The sequence below is a fragment of the Phaethon aethereus genome, assembly GCF_964289735.1.
Source record: "Phaethon aethereus genome assembly, chromosome: 1".
NCBI lineage: Eukaryota > Metazoa > Chordata > Aves > Phaethontiformes > Phaethontidae > Phaethon > Phaethon aethereus.
Genome location: NC_138575.1, coordinates 53,844,399 through 53,865,439, shown reverse-complemented (window position 1 = coordinate 53,865,439; position 21,041 = coordinate 53,844,399).

Genomic DNA, 21,041 nt, shown 5'->3' with positions numbered 1-21,041 from the left:
TGCAATAAGTCACAGCTCCCAAAGGGGCTTTGATTATATAGATTCAAATGCAGAGAGCGCAAAGATAAGCTCAGGAGCTAAAAAGCACTGAATCCTGCCTTAAAATTAACAATCACAAAAGCTGTATCTATTTAGAGCTTTGATTTGACTAAGTCTCTCAAAGCACAGATCAATCATAGGCATGGTAATGAAGCCAATCACCATAATGTCCAAGTGAGGATGGTTATCCCAGTCTCATTGTTCCCTGCATTAGTCTAGAGATATGGTAGGATCAAGCTCTCTTGTTAGACTCTCAGCCATTCCTCCCTTTGTACCTACAAATGACAGACAAGGGACAGAAACAGATACGTCTTGCAGTCCACAACAGCATATCAATATCCCAATCTGCATAGCACACAACAGGGGTCACCTTGCAGATGGATTAGTGTGCCAGGTCCCTGTTGCAGCTAGGTAATACAATGAGTTACATAAACGTTAATTAGCAAAGCAAAGAAAGCAGAGAGCCTAGAAAGGCTCTGGTGATTTGTTTAAATACTATAATCCTCTGATGCTCTGCAGATTTACAGCAAGGCTCATGGATTCCACTTCTTTATGGCAGAATGCAGGGGATGGGTTACTGCTTGGTGAATTTGACTCTTTAGATGCATAGATGAATAATCTATAAGGCATACTTATAAGACAGGGTAATGCTTCACGAATCAGTCCCAGAGCTACATGTTACTTAGTGTCCTTTTGATTTATTCCATGAAGATAACATTTAATAGTACTGTCGGACTGCTCCTGAGTTTGGCTAGCCAAGGCAGATCTCCAAAGGAAAAACTTGAAACAGTTTGGGAGTACAGGCCTGTTTCAAAGCTTTTAATTTCTTTGCTTTACTTGCCTGAGTATTGCAATCCGATAGTTACTCTTATTTTTTGACAAGGTAAACTGCATTTTTGTACTAACCCTTTTATCTTTAGCAATAAGTGTGACCTTTAACTTAGCTGCCATATACAGTCCAGCCTGCTATCACAGACAGAGTAAATACCTACCCTCAAAGGTCTTGTGTCCTTTGGGATGTGTACCATCCAGTCCAAATGCTGCAACTCTATAGAGCTGAGGAACAAGCTTTAATCTTATGCTACAAGGACTGCTTTGCAGCTTGATGAGATGATGGCTGTACTTGTGGGCATCAGTTTCCCTTGATGGGGATCAGGACTTCATTGTCATGGGATTGCAGACATAACAACATAGCAACATGATGACTGTCTGTGTAGGATGAGAAAACAGATGTACACAACCTGGTGGAGATCAGATGGCTGTGGTGATAATAAGAAAGTATAACCAGGTGGTTTACGGACCTGGGAGAGGAGCAGAGCTTCTTAATTTCAATCCAATGTGGGCCATGACTCAAAGGAACTGAGTCATAGTAATAACTAAGACAGCTATTCTCAATCTCATTTCCTATGGATTAGCACTTCCATTGCAAAGATGTCACAACTGCTGCTGCTGCTTTTATTAACGACCAGCAGCGTTCTCCACAGAAATTAAGCCCTTGGTTGAATTTCTGCAGCTGTGCCTCTAACTCCCTCTGGCCATCTGAAAATCCCAGGATAGCTCCACAGAGTGACAAAGACCAAATGTAATCCCTCCAGATCAGTGCTGAATGTGGGTGACAAGGTGGCAGAAGGAAAGTCACTTACCTGCCCATGCTCTGGATGTCCATTGGTAAAACAGAAGAGTTAGTTCCCAGGGGCAGCATGTGGAGCTTCCAAAAGTTTCAATCCCCTATAAGAGGGAAAAATCAGTGGTGGAGCTTTCAGGAAGGAGGAAACTCCAGGAGACCCAAGGTACGAGACTGGGAGGATGGGGTAAAGGGGAGTAAGCAATGACACTCAGTGAGAAAAATGATGTTTCATTGTGATTTCAGGATCTGAGATGCATGGCCTTTGGCTGGCCACTTCAATCCTTTGGGCTTTCACCCCTCGTTGTGAACTCCTCTTTTGAGAGATACACCATAGATGAAGAAGTGCATTTTTTTTCTGAGACCTCAATATCAGTAGAATGCATTGCTATAAGAAACGAATGTTTACATAAAAAATGCACAATTTGAAAGAATTGCAGACATTTTGTATTTGAACTTTCTGTGTAGAATTGTGGTGCTAATGCAGGGACCACTGTGGTTTCATAAAAGAGAAAAGGAGGAATGCCATAACGTTTTTCTCCTCCACAAATGTTTTTGTGTTAGGGTTGGAAATTGTACAAGCAGCCACTGGATGGCAATGTTTCACACACAATTTCAGCCTCAACAGTAATAAGACTTGTAGAGTGCAGGTGCTCATCTGATTAAAACTTTCATCCAAATCCTAGTCTAACACTTATTTCAATTCCATGTTTATATCGCTGACAAAAATTGAACTGACAGTTGTATTATGGAGAGGCTACTGGCTCTGCATAGCTAAGGTAGAAACTTGTTTTCCATTACAAAATCAATCTTGGCCTCACCTCTGAAATTCGCAGTAAAGACCATTCCTCTTTCACATATTGGGCCCACAATGAGTAGCAAAGAGTAATGTTTTGTTCACATTTCAGAAAAGTTAGGCAAGGTACCCATTTCGTTCAGGTCTATGGATACCCGGGTGTTAAAATATGTTTTAACTTCTTTTTGCCACACTTTGCAGTGTCTCCTCTGTGACTTCTTATAAAATTCAAGACCCCAAGGATATCGTATGCTGGGGCTGAAAGGCTCACAGGGTAAAATGGGACGTGAAGTTTCTCCAGCTGAATTCACCCTTCTTTCCTTACGTTTGTCTGCAGTGGAAATTCACATAACATTTCTGAACATTTTCAGAAGATTAAAACCTAGTGACAAGCAACACAGTGACAGGTGCAGGTATTCTCAGGAAGCAATTTTTTACACTCATCTGTCAGTATTCATGCTGGGAGCACTCACACCTGGATTCAGCTAGAAAACAAGCACAGCGCAAATTGGGTGACTTGGCTGGCAAATTACAGCTGACCAACATGGCTCAAAAAGAAAATGCTGAATGCTTAGAGGGCTATGGTGACATATCCATCCACTTATTTTTTTCTATTAAAAAAAAAAAAAATTAACACTTTGGGAGACAGTATGAAATAAGAAAGTTGAAGAATCCTGATCATGAGAAGTATTTGTTGTCAAAAAGCAAAACACTAAAAATCACTGATGATATTATTTACTTTGCTTCACTTACCATCTGACAAAAGCCTCCTTTCTCTCTGTAAACCTGCTCTTGTTATCTGTTGCTGACCAACACATACCTGACAGATATGCCATATGCCAGTCAAGAAAACAGAAAATCACTTTCAAAGGAAATTATTCGCAAATCTTTGTTTCTTGTTTCAATGCAGGTTTCAGTAGTAATTGTGGGAATCATGTTTACACTACATTCCTTCCTGTCTGGGCCCATTTAATATGGTGTTTAGTGGGTCTGAGGAAACTGTCTCCTTTGGAGGAGGATTGTGTCTTGAGATATTTCTTGATGCTGCAGTTATCCAGGATTGCATATACTTTCCGCTGTGCCACTGGTTTTGAGCAACAAGCTTTTCATACCTGCCCTCAGAGAATTCAGAATTGCTCTATATAGGAAAAATCCAATCTCATTCCTATATTGGCACAGCCTTCGAATCCTCTGCTTTACTTCTAAAGATAATAGAGAATGCTCCTAGCAGATTTTGTGTAACAGATAAAAAGGTACACAGAGAGGAGGACTGAAAGCCTGGAATTGCTGTGGAAGAGAGCTAAGGTTAGAACTACACCTGAAGATCATTTCCACTTTCAAGCATTGTCAGTTTAGTCTTACAATGTGTTCCCTAACTTTGTAATGGCTCTCTTAGAGAATTAAAGTGCTCTTATATTTTACCTCTCTGATACTGACAGGCACTCTCATGCTATACACAAGCTTGTATCTGGGAAGTACATCGCTTCTTTTTCTTTGCTGCTGTGTAGAGCTAAATTCAGAAGGTGAATCTGTACTTGATCAAGCCATTTCAAACTTGGCACTTCCACCTTTTTTGATCATGAACGATGGCATGCCACAGAAGTACATAAACTGTTATAACACAAAACTAATGTACAGCCAGGCAGTAAGGCAGAAAATAAATTAAACTTCCATTGCCTAGACCTTGCTGAGAAAACGATGTAACCTGTTCCTAGCAGTAGCATAGTGATACCATTTGAGTCACTGAAATTCATTAATAAAGTCACCATTTCTCTAAGGAAATATTGCTTCAGGTGTTAGTAATCTGAGTGTGAGTATTTGTTTTGACAGAACTTTCATCAGTTTGCATATATTTAAGTCAATTATTTAAAAAGGGAAATATTTAAAATATAATTATAAGTGTTCATGCAATTAAAGCAGATTATTAAAACCCTGAACACTTTACCCAACTATGTTTTACAGGGTATATCATAAGGAAGTTTTTGTTAACAAGCCTCTGTTGACGGCCTAGGAGCTCAGGTTCTTGGCTGATGCAGTAGGTCAGTCATACAGAAAGGGTAAGTCTCAACAGCACTCAACAGCCGTTTGCATAACCTGCTCAAAATACCCAGGGCGTGACCTTTTTAAGCGTATGATTTTATTGAAATGAGTGAGTTCAAGCCATAGGTCTAACATACAGCTGCAGCTATGCATGCAGATGTGGCCCCAGGAATTCACATTACACATTCTGTATATGTGGAATATGCAAATAGTGATCACCTATTAACATTTTAGTCTAAATGCCCTCCCCAAAATCAGATAGGACCTCTTTAGCAGGGACAAGGGAATACTCTGTGCTACTGAAATAACAAAAAAATTTAAGTAACTTTTTTTCTCTTTCAAAAACATCAAAATTTTCCTCTCTGGATCAAAATGGATTATTTTATTTTGGGACCTTAAATCAGGACAGACTGCATATTGACACACGTGGGTACAAATCACAATGAGAGTTGTCCTGGTGTATCCCTTCAAGTATTGAATAGTTCCTGAATTAACTATGCATATGCTTGAAGCTAATCATGCATATTTAAGTCTTCAGCATCAAGCTTGTATGTCACCACTGGAGTTCTTTCAGTATGTTGTGGTGGGCTCAGATTAGGCAGTCTTCCAAAATATGGTACCTTCAATTTTGCATTTTAGCAAACCTCTTACTGAAGTCATCAGGACTTATCCTAAATAGAGTGTAAGATTTTCCCCACTATTTGTGGTAAGGCAAACAAACTAGTAATTTTCTCCTGTCATCAAAGAATACATTTCTAAACTACCCTCCCTGCAGAAGCACATAATCAGCTTTCAGCAAGAAAATAAAATTAAGGAAACACAGAGAACAATGAAGAAAAACACTTCCACAAGTAAAACTTGGGGGTGACTTTAGGACAGAAAGGAGGAGGGCACTTAAAATAACATATCTGGAAAACATTTCTCACTTATGAGAAGCTTCTGGACATGAGCACTGTATTTCCTATAGAATTACAAAAATTAAAACAACTTTGGGAAAATGATGTCCCAGTGTAAATAATTCTAAGAGGCAGTAGTCATTTTTAGTAGAGTTTTTTAGAGGGAAACCTTCTGTAGTACATCATGGCCAAACACAGAAGTGGTCCAGAGATACTGAAACAGTATGTAAAATGAGACTGGAATTTTTCAGTGTAGTAACTTTTATTGTGCTATGAAGTCAACTAGATGTGAGGGAGATAGACTGATTTGAACGTGCAGTGAAATCATCATATAAATTGTCACTATTAACATTTTTGCCAATATTAATGATATCAAAGTGACATGATGCTGTGCGATTGCATTTATTTCCTATTGAATATGACAATATCCTGATACTTTCTCCACATCGGATTTGTTAATTTTCTGTGTACTGACATCTCCTTAGGGATAATAGTTGTCAAATCCAAGAGCTCATCAAATAATGGGAAAAGGAGAAGGAAGATCAGGACTGCATGGGAGGACACATAAGACCTAGGATATTATTTAGTACTGCATGCTTGTAGAGCTTGGTGGACAGAAGGACTGCCAGGATGGAGACTCAACTATTCCAGGACGTGACAGCTACTCCATGCCTGAGGCTTTGAGGTAAACTTCAAGAAATGTGATAATCAGGGAATGATTATGTCTTATGAACAGATGTCTTCCTTTGCTTCATCAGCTGTTGGCTCCTCAGCTCTGCACAAAGATTGAGATCAGAAGACAGTTACCCTGTAATGCAGGCCTGGTGTTTCCTCTCCAGGCTGCTTTAGGAAAATGGTGCTTCTCTCCTCAAAATGTGACACCTCTGGGTGTCAGGGATATTGACACCAGTATCTTCTACAAAGATCTTTTAATGGAAGGGCTGGCTGAAGGGAAGTGTCACTAACAAATGCCAGCCCAGCGCCCTTTCTCTGAGCCTGAGCAATAGCTGGAAGGACTTGGCAGGACTCCATGCCTATGGTCCTTCAAAGCTGCGCAGTAGCGGCTCCTCCACTGGCCCCACTGGCCTGCTCCACACCTGCATCCCATGTGTGATGCCACCACCACAAGGCACTCTGTCCCATCCACCAGTCAGTGTCAAACCGATGCAGACAGAGAAGTATTTCTGCAGTTTTTCTTCTCTTTGACCAGAAAGAGAAGCTGTGGGCAACGAGGGCATGGCAGAAACATGTCCCTTCCCTGGCTTGTGACAGCTGTGAGAGGAAGAAGAATACCACCTTGCAACAAGATGGGAAGGACAAAAATCCTTGTGAACAGAGGAGCAAAAGAAGTGGAATGTGAAACCTTGTGCCCACTGAGGTCAGAGGCAAATTCCTCAGGAAATCCCCTAAGGCCAGTCCTGCACCAAGAGCAGGAGACAGAGCGAGCCAGAAGCTTGAAAGTGTTCACAAGGACGCTGGCTTTTTATTTTCTTAGTTGCACTGCAAATTAAACGTGGGAAATAGCAAACATTTAATGCCTTGGCAGAAGCTTGTTTTTCCCTATGGGAAAGAAGAAAGAGGAGGGTTCCTTAGAAAACTTTTAAAACATAGAGGATGTTTTTGGGTTTTGTAGGCCAAAGACCAAGTGTCTTGAAGGCTGAAAGAATATTTTTGGTTTTGGGTATTTTGTCAGCAGCAACCATGTGTTTTACTAGAAAACAAAAGCCTTCACAGCTATTTCATGCACCTTCATTTCCTAGCAAAATGTTTTCATCCATTTCTTTTCACATCCTTGCAACAGTCTCCATTAAACTCTGCTTTATTTTGCCATTTCCTGCTTTCATTATTTTGGTCCACACACAATTTTGCAAAATGGACCTACATAAATGTTTTTTTGGCAGACAACCTCTGTCAGGTTTAGAAAGAGAAGTTGGCTCAAGCAGTTTCTCTCTAAAGTCTAAATTCTCTAAAGAGAATTGAATGCTAAATGGTAGTGTCTCCTCTCTCACTGCTGGTCTCCTGCTTATACCTGTGATTTTGGATTCACATCCAGTTTTCAGAGTAGACAAGTTTTCTGGTTACTGTCTTATTTTGCTATAGTATGTCTCCAGCAGTGGCATAATCTCTAGCTGTGCTACTGCTTAGCAGTTCATATTTTTTTAAACAATCCCTTAAATTTTAATCCAATAAATGGTTTCTCTTAAACACCCGATAGGATTGTACTGTTTCCTAGCTTTGTTTGGCAACATGTTGAAAAACCTTTAGCTGTAAATCTATAAAGAAAGCCTAATTTCCTAAATTCCAGACTCAACAGAATAAAAAGAAGACTATACCTGTTTTACTGATATATGGGAGAGACTTGAAGAAGGTAACCATTGCAGAGATTGATTCTGCAGACTCAGCAACTTTGAAAGTAAGCAGGAGGTTTAAAATCACCAGCTTCAGCATTTTCAGAATCTAAAAAATTGTTGTGAAAGGGAAAAACATCTTTGTCTGGAGCTACAGGAAACAGCATCTGTTACATTATGACTTATGAATGATGATAAGAGAAGAAAGAACAAACAAAGAGGTTCATATATTTAGGAAGGCTTTATTTTGCATCTGAGGAACTATTTCTCATATGAAAGAAGGGAAAATTACTATATCATGTCCAAGAAATGTGTTTGTTATAATACGCCTGGTTATTTTCATAACAGAATAATCAGTAATTTTTTTTTCTTAAACCAAATAGGATACACTCTTTGGAGAACCTAGTGTTAGATATACCCAGTGTACACAATCACAGCCTAGTTTTGGATGCTTAAGTGGCAACAGAATTTTAACTGATGCCCTGGGAGAGCCAGAGGATAGTGCTCCAGTGATTCCTGAAAGGTCTATCAGCAGACATCTCGATCTTTTGATTCTATTTTTCTTTTCTGTGAGATGCCACATGCTTGTCATGCCACATAAGCAAACAAAATGCCTTCACTGATCAGGACAATGAGAGGTAAAAATGCATGTTGTTAACATTGAGATGCTAGAATGAGTTTTCTTTTTCATTACCAGCATTAGCCTGTCTGTCTGAGGAGTGGTCTGAGGCCCCACTAAATATCAGCTTGTCTGGTGTTTGGTGGGTCTGGGGAAGGTTGATAATCTCGCATTTGCACTTCTTGTTAGCAGTTCTTTAAGAACCTCAAAGGAGAGAGAAATGGTTTTAAGGTATTTCTCATGAGAAAATGAACAGATCACTGTGACTATAGTCAGAGCTAAGGCACTCCAAAGACAGTTCGCTCCTCCGACCAGCATGTGGTCCATGCTGGATTTGCAGGACAACCCTTTGATGGCAGTAGTTAAGAGCTCTATTTTCCAGCAAAAGGTTGGAGTGAAGTTCACCTGCCAATACTGGAGAGAGGATAAGTGAAAACTACTTACACTCAGCACCTTATCCTTTCAGCAACTTTTTTTTCATTCAAAGCTACCAGCTGAAATACAGCCCTACACTTTGGAGCCTGTTGGATTGCTTTGCCAAGGGACAGTCTTGTTTGCATAATGGGACCAGCTGGTCATGGCAGGTTATGTGACGCCAGCAGCTGCCTCTTTTCAAACAGCTTTAGTGGCTCCTAGACCCTGCCAATTGCAAGGTTGAGCCACAGAGTCCTTTGGGAACTCACTCTTTATTAAGCAACATGGAGAAACCCTGTTGTTTAAAAAATTCGAAGCAAATTAGAAGGGTGTTTGACTAGTTCATGGCTAGCTCTACTAGCATTTCTGTTAATCCAGAGAAAGATCAGTGAACAAAAGGGAGTAAGTGGGGTCTACTTTTCATATGTTTTTAATAGTTAAAAATTTCTTCCCAAATTCTTTTTTGCGTTGGACCAGATCACAAAGAGGTGTTGCAAACATTTACTACTTTCCAGCTTGGTGTTAATTATGTAAGTCGCATGCAGTTTTTCTGCTCTCTAATTGAGTGACTTAGGTAATAAACCATGTCAATGAAAACTATAACAATCAAACCTAAATGTTTTTGGGTTTTGTTTGTTTTCTTAATATCTCAGAATTCAAAAGTGAAAATCAATGCTTTGAACATCAGTGGAATTGAAGCTTGCCTGCATGAATATTTACTGACAGCAAAGATGTCAGATTGGCAAATCATACATAAGAAATTTGGGTTTGCTTGTTATTATTGTTAATAATAACTGGTTGTGTGACAGTATTACTTAATATTGTTTCAGTGTTCAAAATACAGTGAAAGCATACAAATAAGTGATAGTCTGAACTTCAAAGAAGTTACAATATAAGCATAAAACACAGGGGGTTTACTGGCTTTGGAACAAATGTTTGCAGAATTTCCCTCTTTTCTCCCTGTCTCCTGTCTCTCTCACACACAAATACACTCTTTTACCAATTATAAGAACCACTATAAAAAAATTGATTTAAAGTTACCACTATATATTCCCCAAGATAGGGCTGCATAAAGCTTTTAGTTTCTCTAACTTCTACAAGTGCTTTGTTTTCGACAGAAGAGAAGAATCAAATCACGCTGATCACATTTCTGTGATGTCAAAAGATTAGTTATGTTTCTGATATGCTTCTATAATTAATTCTGCAGAGGGATCTGCTGCAAAAAATGTCCTCTCTCTTAGAGCCAGCCTGGAAATCTATCATCTCTAATAGTGGTTTTGATACCTTATATAGCTAAGAGAGTTCGATAAATACCCCTAAAACTTTTCTATGTATATTAACAACCTTACTGTCCGACTCTTTACACTCTGTTTAAAACCTTCCAGCCAGAATATTAATTCAAAATTGAAACTTTAGCCACTGAACTTTCTGACAAGATTGATTATTTAAAGCTCATATTTTAAGTCAATTTCCATAAATGGACTAATAAATTCATAAGTGAAAAGACCCCCTGGATTTAAACGTGTGAGCTTTTAAAGTAGAAAGAGTAGTCTAAAAGTTATAATATGTAATCAGGGCATAAAAACACACCAAGAAAACTATATGCTCAATCCAGAGTTAGAACATGGCAGTTCAAACAGTGAATCCCTTCTATGGATTCCTCAAGCATAAACTGCAGACAGGGATTTATTTCTGAGGAAGTATTTAATATAGTGTTTGAAATAATGCATACATTCAAGAACTCCATAGTCAAATAATAACAAGACAAAAATTGTATATAACTTCTCCACTTGCAAGAATAGGTTTTTGGCACTCAGAGGCAGGATCAACCTCAGTATTACCAGCAAAGTGAAAGAAAGCTTCAACAGCCTTCACTAGCAGTGGCGAGGAAAATGCACACTCCTACATTACCTGATGTTGCAGTACGCTCCATTTAAGCCTGGGTTGTTTTCATCCATGCAAGGATCATTTTTAAAATTTTTTTTAACCTTGTAGTTGAAGACTCTCATGACACAGGCATGCATTAAATGCAGTGTTAGAAAGGAGTGAAGTTCATAACCCCTAGCAAGATCACAGTAGTGAACCATGTGAAATCAGAGTGAGAAGAGACAGATGGTACAGAGCTTGGTCAAAAGCCAAAGGAAGTCAATGGCAGATCATCTGCAGGCTTCAGTGGGGTGGGATTGAAACCAAGGCATCTAATCTCAGGTCTGATCCTCACTTTGTAAATTTGGGCAAGTTATTTCTACTTTATAGCCTTCGTTTCTTTCTGGAATAGTTGTGAGGCTTCAGTTACTGTTTCAGAAGAGTGTCAAAACCTTAAATGAAAAGATGAACAATTCCAGAAATATGAACCAATACCAACAACACAAAAATATGGGATTTTTTTTTTAATTGAAAGCAAGTAGCAGCAAGATGATGTTATGTATAAAGTGTAATACAAGTGCTCTTAAAATTCCGACTTATAGATGCAGTTAGAAAGAAAGATATTGCAGGAGTATAGACAAAATATGTAAGAGTACCGAAGAAAAGCAATAAAACATCCAAACCTCCCAAATGCCTGCCATATGAAAACTTTCCCCCACATACACAGAAAACCCACAGGTACTGAATATATTGGCAAAACAAAGGGAGACGCATATTTCAAAGCAAGCAGGTACTTGCAAAAATAAAACCATTCAGGGAACCTCAATGAATAATAATATGACTACTTATCACTTATATAATGAAGGAAACATTTTTGCCAAGGGCTCAGTACTAGTGCAACTTAGCAAAATTGTGACTGAAGAAAAAGGAGCATTGTCAACAAGCATATCAAAAGGTTATTGGATTTCATACTAGGATATTAAAAACTTCCCTTTCTGAGCCTGAATCATCCATATTTCTGGTGCCACAAGAGTGCTCTACTAACAGCTAATTAATCCTTTTGGTTGTTCATATATATGGATATATATAGATATATATAACTGCACCTTTTGCATAATTTTAGCCTTACTATTTTTGCAAATGAGGAATCATTTACTCAGATGGATTAAGCCAAAAGGACATTTTAATTACATTGAGATGATCCTTAAAACTATGTTTTACAATCGTACTGATATTGGGCAAAGTACTGCTCTGCATTTAGAGAAAATTCTGTGTTATCCAGTACTGATCTCATATCCTGAAATGACAGTTTTCTTTACATTTTTCTATGTGCCTGAAACATCTCTTTTCAGGCATGTTTTTAGGTGGTCTCACTCTCTTTTGTTTGCTATACGCAAAATATTCTTGGGCCAGTATGTGCATTTTTCACAAGTATTTCCATGCAGGCAAAAGTACATGTCCTTTTGTCTAACACTAACTGCAGTACTGTAAAAGTTCAACGCTATTTTCATACAGAGCAATTATACTTATATATTAATAACTGATATTAAAAAATTAATTAAAATAAATTTAAATTTACAATTTTTATATATAAGAAAGGTATAATGTGATACAGGTCTGCAAAGCTACTCTGACGTGAGCTAAAGCCACTGTGGTACTTTACTAACATTCTCTGACAGCTACATAATGAAAAGTGTGTACAGCAATAACATTTAATTTTTTAAAAGGGTGAAGTTCTTTATATGTTAATGGATTCCTGAAAAATGTAACTAATTTATTTGAATTTCACATGAAGAGAGTCTGGTTTACCCGTGATAATGTTGTATAACACAAAAGGATCCTATATGACAGCTGTAGAATAGCATATGTAAAAGATAGGATGTGGGAGCAATCAAGTTCATTATGCCCTATATTGATGCCCCCCCTTTGGCAATTTTACTATAGAAATCAAAAGTTAGTGTGCCTGAAAATAATTACCTTCTCCTCACTAGAGATAGTCCTTCTGTACTGGCATAATGTGGACAATGGCTGCGGGACTGCTTTTGTCATGCTCCTCATGCAATCTGGATTTGACTGACAAACAAAGAATTTCAAGGGCAAAAGTTCAGGTTTTTAAAAGTGCTAGTTGTAAACCCACAAGGTAAAATCCTCTTCTCATATGTGTCAAGATACTCTGTTCTCCCTCATGTATGAGCCATCTCAGAAGGTGGGTAGCAGAGAATAATGACTACGAGAGCAGTGATGTGGCTTTGAGACGAGACTTTTGCTGTGAGAACACTCAGTTCATTTAAACAGAAAAGGACTCATTATCCTGCTATCTGTGACAAAACTTTAAAGGCTAATTTCATTTCAGTCCTTTTGTCTGCCTGTGGAAAACTAACTGTTCTAATTCCTGTTTGCTCAGGGTACTTTCAGGCTCTCTGTTTCCTGAATTTAACAACAATTAGACCTTTGGGCATTGCTGAAGCGACTTGGATTTTTACAGCTAAACCTTCATACCTGAAGGGCTGCAGAAGCCTACAAAAATAAAAACTATCCAGCATCTTTCCCCATGTGGGGAATTGCTTAGCTTACTGCTGTTACAACACTCCCTGCTCTGATGCATGTATTCTAGATCTGCTTTTCTCCTTCTGAAAGGACAGGGTGTGAGAGGGAGTTTGTAAGGAAAACGTAGGACTCAAAAGCCCAGTTCGGGATTGGAAGTCGCCTGCAGGCACACGCAACCTGGGCTCTTTGTCTCCCCTATGCTCCATAAACCTTCTATAATACTCTATAGCAAATGTCAGTAGAAAGAGCAGAAGCCTCAGAAGCCACTCTTTGCCCGAGGAAGGGAGTGGGCTCATCACCACTGCCTTGCATTTTTCCAAAACCAAGGAGTTTGTCAGGTGAGAATGTCTCAATGGTCCTGAAAGAGGTCTGTTTCCAGCAGTACCAAGGGAAGTAAAAAAAAAAAAAAAAGTCGTCATGTTTTATCTCCATGCCACGTTGTGTCACTCTGATTTCAGACTGGCACACTCTCCTGATCTTTTCAAATGCTGAAATATTTTAGTAATGTCATCTGGCTCCCAATAGACACAAGAACTGCACATCTTATAAGGCAGACTCACGACTGAGCAACCAAAGACGGTCAACAGAGATCTCGCTGGGGAGAGGTGCGGGTGTTGGAGCTGATGTCATATTCCTGCTGGGCTGTTGGAATGAGATCAGGTACAAGTTATGCTAGCTTAGACTCTCTCTGGCCTTAGGTCATATTCACTAGGGTCATATTTTCATAAATGCTTAGCATCTGTCACTGGCACGTGGTTTTTAGATGTGCTTCCAGTTGAGCACTGAAATAAGCAGGTAGATTTCAAAAAAGCTCAAACTCTTGGGCTGAATTCTTTTGAAATTCTGGCTGCATTTGTGGGTGGTGAGTTTTTGCAGATCTTGCTCTGAGAGCTTTTGAAAAATGACTCTGATTCTTAGTGTAGAATAAGAATTTCAGCTGAGTTTCAGTTTTGCACATCTAAGGAACAGTACAGGCAGGTGCTGCCTGAAATCTTCCCTTTCTCATCCTATCAATGTCTTGACTCAAAAGTAATATGACAGTTGGTCTACCTGTGGCTTATTTCATCCCTTAAAGCAAGCCAGATCTAAGATGATCTGCTCAGATAGGGTCTGAGCCATTAGCTCAAAGCCTCTTGGGAACTTACGTGCCATTTTTATTCTGTTCTGTAAACACATGCATGAGAAAGCTCCTGGAGGAGTAACTTGTTAGCAACACATGAATTGTCATTTTGGTCTTGTCTAGGTCAATAAAAAACTTCTGAGAGATCTGCTGATACACTGCAAAACCTGTTAGTTGAAGATAGTAATTCTGGAGTGTCCCCTCTGGGTGCTCTTCTGGTTTCTGGAAAGAAGGGAATCATTCACACAGGAAGATATTAACAAAAATGAGAGACCAATAAATGCACCTGTCAGTGTTCAGCAACAGCTAAAATTAATTCACAAATCCAAACAATCTGCAGAAAACTGAACACAATTATATAAGAAATTAAGTTATACAGTTGCCATGACCTTTAATCAATCATTCCAGCTGTTAATGTTAATTTTGTGATCTGAAAATCATAGTTCTATTTGCATTTTAATGGCTGTTAAATGAGAGTCATCAGGAAGAAATAGTGGCAGCTTGGCCTTTTGATACCAAGTTCTTCCTTCCTAATGTGATTTGGAAGATTTGAAATTCCTGTTCAGAAGGGGTTTTGTTTCAAGCTGCAGCAGGCATGGGGAGCCAATTTTGCGGAAGGAAAACAGGCAATTCAAAGGAAAATCCTTTTTTAATCCAACTGTAGCTACAAACAGATCATAAAAAAAAAACAGGTAAAAAAGCTATAATGGAAACTTCATTACCCTCCTACTAACAAAAACTCTAATGTCTTTTAAAACCCTTTTCAGAGATACATGCTATTTTAATATTTTTTTCCATCAGCAGGGTCTTTGTACTTAACTAACAGAATTTCTTTTTATCAAATGGAAAATGAAATAAAACCCTGTAAATGCAATAAAACCACTAAATAACCAGGAATTTTAGGTTTAGTTGAATTAGTTTATTTTGTATTTACCTGGCCAAAGTGTTGTATACAGGACTGTCCTATAACATAAACACTACCCATTGGCTTATATTGCAGATAATGATGTTAGTGGTATCACATTAGATCAAAACTCTGTTTAAATCAGTTCCCCACTATGGAATAATTGTGAACTTGTTGATTGCTTTAATTTTTAATAAGATCTAAATGTCTGCCATCCTCTTGTGCTAGTATTTTCCATTTTAACATTAATACATTTTCTTATTAATAGAAAGACCTTCATTGTTACATGACAATTTATTTGTATGCGAAGTGCACAAATCTGATTAAAATGTGATGTTCTGCTTAAATCGTCATCTAAATCTCCTAGGAGACAGTCCCCAGGTGAATCTTCTTTGGTTAAAAAAGGAGGTCTTGGAACTACATGTTCAGAAAGGAAAGCAGTGAGCTGCAGACAGATTTCAGCAATTGGAAAGCAAAGTCAGTATTAACAATGAAAGAAGAAAATGGCTTAGCTCTATCCAAAGTCCTTTTTATTTAAAACAGGTAAATTGTAAGAGGAAGAAAGTTTCAGCAGATGTTTTCAGGCTGAGTTTCATAAAGGATTGAATAGCAATAGGAAAGAGGAACGTTGGTAAATGCCCTGCCTTCTATCACACAAGTAGGACTTCTGTTCATAAAGGCAGTCTAATTTGAATGTATTGAACAGCACACCCTGTTCTTTCCCCAAACAGAGAACCTATGCATTTTCTGCTTCTACATTACTTCTACAAATAAAAGGTGTACCGGTGGTATGCATGCTAATGGGGCTGATCCCTGAAGTCAGAGCACCAACTGACGTGGGAAATTGTCGCAGGGCAGAAGGACTCCCATCCTTACTGTGACAAGCCCTGCCCCGGCTTCTTATGCAGACATACTGTTGCCCTTCAAGCTTCTCATTTTAAAACCTAACCAAGAAACAAGGCAGCTCCTAGCTTTGGCTGAAACACAAATCAAAAGCAACAGTTTCAGGGTGCCAATATTTTGGTTTTGCTGGACTTCAGGAAATTTGCTGCCTTAGGAACCCAAGGATTTTTCTGTCTGGCCAGTAATGTTCCAATTGTGGCTCCACAGAAGTCTGTGAGAGCTTTGCCACCAGTTTCGGTGGAACCAGGCAGTCACCCCGCAGTCTGAAGTCCTTTAGTTCAGACTAAGAATGGCTGAAGTGCAGGGGTCTGAGGGCTTCTCCACACTGGACAGACTTAAGAATGCTTGGTGTGAAAAGTTAATTTATTCTCCAAGATTAGTCAGAGTCTCATGAATCTGCTCAGATAACTAAACGTGATGTTAATTAGTATTAATCATGGCCTTTTTTTTTCCTTGATGTATGTCTTTCCATGCAGGTCTTGTCATATTTAAATAGGAATAGACAAATCTCCAAAGGTTTGGAGGTTGATTTGGCCAGATGTTCAGAAGGTCTATGGCTAATTCTAATTCTTTTCTCCGGACCTCTTCAGGTAAGACATCTGTCCACAGATCTGAGTACAAGCTCTTTCATAGCATTCCTGGTAATTCCAATTCTGATCTACTTAGAAATAAGAACCCCACAGGGTTTTTTTTCCCCACAGGTACTTTAGGATTTCTGTGCACATCAAGTAAATGGATATTAAACATTCTTCAAGAATAACGGCATGTGGAAAGGATTCACCTAGATTTTTTGCTAAAGAATCAGGCTTCTCCTTTTCTACCCAACCATACACATCTGTCCTGAATTTTCATTGCTGGATTAAAGGCATTAAAGAAATCCAAGCAGAGTGATATCTTAACTTATTATTTTCCACCTGTTGATAATCCTTGGCATTTAAAATGTCACTATTTTATTTTTGAGACAGAGCTTTCTCAGGAAACCCTCTGTGTGGTGTTTATCATGCAATACATATCATGTGCCTCAACAAACTTCAGGAGTCAAGCCAGCAGATTAGCTCCAGGAGAACAGACAAATCTCAAAGGTATCTTTATAGCTATATTGCAGGTCAGAAGCTCAATGCAAATGAGACCTATTTTGTTGCTCACAAATTGCTGAAGTGCAGGAAATGTCTACATTAATATCCTAAACAAATACATTCTTCCTGATATTCTTGATCATATCTTATTTTTGTTGCCTTTTAAAAATCTAGATAATTTAACATTAAACTGAAATGGTTTTAACAAATGAGATCCTGGGGTACTCTAGTTTTTTTTTTTTCCAGGTAGTCATGGCTTTAATTCACATTTTTCCTCTGATTTCATAATTTTTTCTGCACCCATCAGAATTGCTACCTGCCGCTTTCAGACATATTAAAGCTTAGGAAAACCAAATATTTTTCAGGATATTTTTATCCCAATTTAAGACATTTGTAATGCTTGATAGTCAGGTTTTTTGATGATGAACTACCGTAGGGACTAATGCATGATGTTGGCTGAAAAATCTTTATGCAAAAGTAAGACCATTTTCAATATCCTTTCTGAAAGCGTACCAGCTAATGATAGATAGTGCAGTCTGGGTGTCATGTACCTTCCTCCTCTTCATGAACATGCTCTTTTTTTCTTCAGAAAAATCTGACCAGCCTTGTTCCATCTGATTGTAGATGTTTTTTAGAAGCTTTACATCATTAAAATGCATTGATAGAAATTGTGAAAAGGAGTTTCATTTCTGTCCCGTTCCCCAGATTGTTGGCAGTAGTGCTCAAATACACACAAAGGCCATCTGGCCCATGGAAGATAGTTTCCATACAAATAGATTTATGCTACAAGATTTATGTATACAAAGATAAATAAGAAGATTGTTGAGACTGAAGGAGAAGACTCTTCTTGGTAACATACGACTACTCGAGGCTTTATTGTGACAGCAGAATTGAGTTTCTTCATATGCCCTTTGGGGAGACAGGCATGGTTGTAGTCTTGATTCATTGGTGTTGTCCTAGAGGGAAAAGAGGAGAGATTTGGGGATGTGCATCTTCCTGGTCAGGCAGGTGCTGGAGAATGGTGATGGGAGAGAGTGAACAGAGCCTCCCACTTGGACCCTTGCAGTGAAGGGTGGAATCACGGTCAAACCCTGGGGGCACCATTGCTGAGACAGCTGACTCTGCAGCCAGAAGTGAGACAAGAACTGGCCTTTTGGCTGATGGGCAGCTACCTCCAAAACTGGTACAGGAAGGCTCTCTTGCACAATCCTTGCTGGATTCATTAGCCCTCAGCCTCTCACCCTTCGCACTTTGCCCAAGAAGTCGTCTTGGCCTCCCAGCAGTGATTATTAAAAAAGTTAGTAACCTCACCTGTTATGTCAATTATGAAAAACGGCTAAATGGTCGATGTTTAACTTGGACCATGCTACCAGATCCCCCAAAGTGGAGATAACCATTTCCTTAGCCACTTGGTGGAAGAGTTTATCACATCCTGTTCAAGTGGTAAGTTTGAAATGGCTCTTGGTGTCCTGATCAAATCACTTTCCAGACCGTAAGATTTCTCATTTGCCTCAGGAATGAGTCTTTGAAGATGGGTTTGGAGTGCGAGGCTTTGCAGACTTAATGGTAATGGAAAAAACTGGAAAACAGTGTAATAAAGTGAATGAACAACAAAGTAAATGACAGTCAAATAAGTGAAATAAATCTCCGAAGAGAAATGATGTCTCAGCAGAGAACCAGATTTAATGGAGAAAAGAAATTTATTTGGAACTTAAACAGAATCTGCAGGAAGGAAGGTTAAAGTGAACTAATCAATAAACGTTTAGAAACTTGCCATTTCCCCAAGTCTCCTAACACTCACAGTCCTAATCCCACCTTCTTAAACTATATAGCAGAGCTGAGGTTGCAGGACAAGATAGTATATCTGGGCTTGTGCTGGCAGACTTAAACAAAATTCCCTATATTTTCTTCATCCCTGGGACCTACAAGTAGGCCAAACTGATTTACCAGAGTTGAACTTCTGACAGAATAACCCCAGAGGCTATAAAACAAGCTTGGACTTAGCATTGTTATTCAGAAAACTGCATGTAATAATTCAGGATGCAGATGATTTCAGCTAGAGATATATTTTAAATAGCTTTCCTGATTTTACTTTTAGACTAATGGATAGGAGCGTATCACAAAATTGTAATAAATATAACTCTGCATTAGGTGAAGCACTATTAATAAGTTGCTTCTAGTGACAATGTTATTGCTCCTTATATGTGAGAACAAACTGCAGGTGTCACAGGTAATTTCCGGAAAAAATGTTCAGCTTATTTACTGATAAGCTTGATAAGATTATTGTTTTGGATGGGAAAAATCAGGAATAGTCTATCTTATGAATCTTTATGAGTGATCATAAAGTGGTTAACAGAAATTCTCTATCGCGGCAGAAATATTTACAGCGAGGTGCAGTTTTATCAGCACAAGAATAAGTAAAATCCATTTTAAACAAGGCTAACATACTGCACTGTGTTATGTGAGTATTTCTGCTTTGGAAACTTTTGCAGTATGATTACTCTCCTGTTACACAATCTGGAACGTAAATTGACAGCATTAGGAGGAGCTTTTCATTCATTGGCATAATGTTTTAACGCGTTATGGAAATAACTTAGATTCATTTATATTCAAGGGCTTTGGAAGGACTTTTATGTAGAATGGTGCTCAAATGCAAATTTCCAACATATCCAAATTCACTTGACATATTTTTCTCTTAAAATGAATTATCAAATGCTAGGATAATATTATGGGGAAAAATGCATGTTTTAACCAGCAGCAGTCATCTTATTGTGGAGTGGTATTCACATATGTCCTATTACCATGAAAATGTAAGATATTTTCTGTATTTATTTTGCATATACCCAAGGATATGTGTGTGTTTTGTTGTATATTCATTATTTAAAGCTTTAGTCCTGCAGCAGGGCAGTAACAAACACCTCCACACTTAAGTCTGAGAGCAGCCTGTTAATAGCCAATTTCTGAAAGTGATCTGAAATCCAAAATGCTTACATGGACCATCCTGAGAGCTGCTGTATCTCATGACCATGTGGGGCAGAATTCGGCATCCAAAGCAGAAGTCTTAAGAGGTTGCTTTGGTGGAAGATGAGTAGGTGCTAATTAACATGTCCTCTGAAGTGTCTTTATTATTGCCCTGATTATCTGGGGTGATGCCCAGAAAGGGAAGGTGACCAGCTACAAAGTCACTCAGATCAACAGTTTGAGACTGTTTTTGGATGTAAAAATAAAGCGTAATGCTGACCTGTTCAACCTCTGTGCTTCACCTCCATCAGGAAGCAGTGGAGCCCAGGAGTCCCAGCTCTTGGTCTCTATTGATACAAATCCATGCTTCCATCATTCAGAAATCTTAGGAGACATTAACTGCTGAAGTCCTCTCAGCTCTTCCAAGTCAGAGACCACAGAAAACAACAGCTGAATAAATAAAACTGGCTGTAGAGAAGCCTTCATTTGCTTCACTGGGAAGCTTTCAAGAAGTATAGACACCTGCACCAAATGCAGGTATCTTATTTTCATAATAAGCTTCTGGTCACCCAGAATGCCAGAAACTAAAAGCATCATAGGATACATAACAATTTGATGGTAGGCTGGAGAATTTACTACACCACCAACGGTAGTGCGTTCATCCATCATGGCCTTAAATCCACAGTCTGGATTACCCAAATTGGCCTCTCTGCTCATTTCTCTTCAAGATTTCTGAGGGGTTACTAGATATTGTTGCTTGTGTATATCCACAGAAGACTTCAGTGTTTCCATGAAGCTAATTAAAGGCAAGCGGAGGTCTGTTTAAGTAAATGAAAAATGTAAATGTGAAGTTGGGGAGCTGCTTCAGTCAAGTGACCACAGAGAAAA